Here is an 818-nt window from a genome sequence, read left to right as displayed (position 1 = left end):
ATCTTTACATAGTTTGCGTATCTTTACTATTCCAATTGTGTATCTTTACATCGTTTGCGTATCTTTACTATTCCAATTGTGTATCTTTTCATTTCTCGTTTGAGTATCTTTTTGAAAGTCTTTCTGATGCGAGTTTCTTTTGAATTTGAGAGTTTTGCAAGTGTGGGAGTGTGTTTCTTTCAAACTGAGTATCTTTACATCGTTTGCGTATCTTTACTATTCCAATTGTGTATCTTTACATCGTTTGCGTATCTTTACTATTCCAATTGTGTATCTTTTCATTTCTCGTTTGAGTATCTTTTCATTTCTCGTTTGAGTATCTTTTTGAAAGGCTTTCTGATGCGAGTTTCTATTGAATTTGAGAGTTTTGCAAGTGTGGGAGTGTGTTTCTTTCAAACTGAGTATCTTTACATCGTTTGCGTATGTTTACTATTCCAATTGTGTATCTTTACATCGTTTGCGTATCTTTACTATTCCAATTGTGTATCTTTTCATTTCTCGTTTGAGTATCTTTCTGTAAGGCTTTCTGATGCGAGTTTCTATTGAATTTGAGAGTTTTGCAAGTGTGGGAGTGTGTTTCTTTCAAACTGAGTATCTTTACATCGTTTGCGTATGTTTACTATTCCAATTGTGTATCTTTACATCGTTTGCGTATCTTAACTATTCCAATTGTGTATCTTTTCATTTCTCGTTTGAGTATCTTTCTGTAAGGCTTCTGATGCGAGTTTCTATTGTAGTTGAGAGTTTTGCAAGTGTGCGAGTGTGTTTCTTTCAAACTGAGTATCTTTACATCGTTTGCGTATCTTTACTATTCCAAT

Source organism: Argentina anserina, unplaced genomic scaffold (assembly GCF_933775445.1).
Source record: "Argentina anserina unplaced genomic scaffold, drPotAnse1.1, whole genome shotgun sequence".
Classification (NCBI taxonomy): domain Eukaryota; kingdom Viridiplantae; phylum Streptophyta; class Magnoliopsida; order Rosales; family Rosaceae; genus Argentina; species Argentina anserina.
This window is presented reverse-complemented; position numbering follows the sequence as displayed.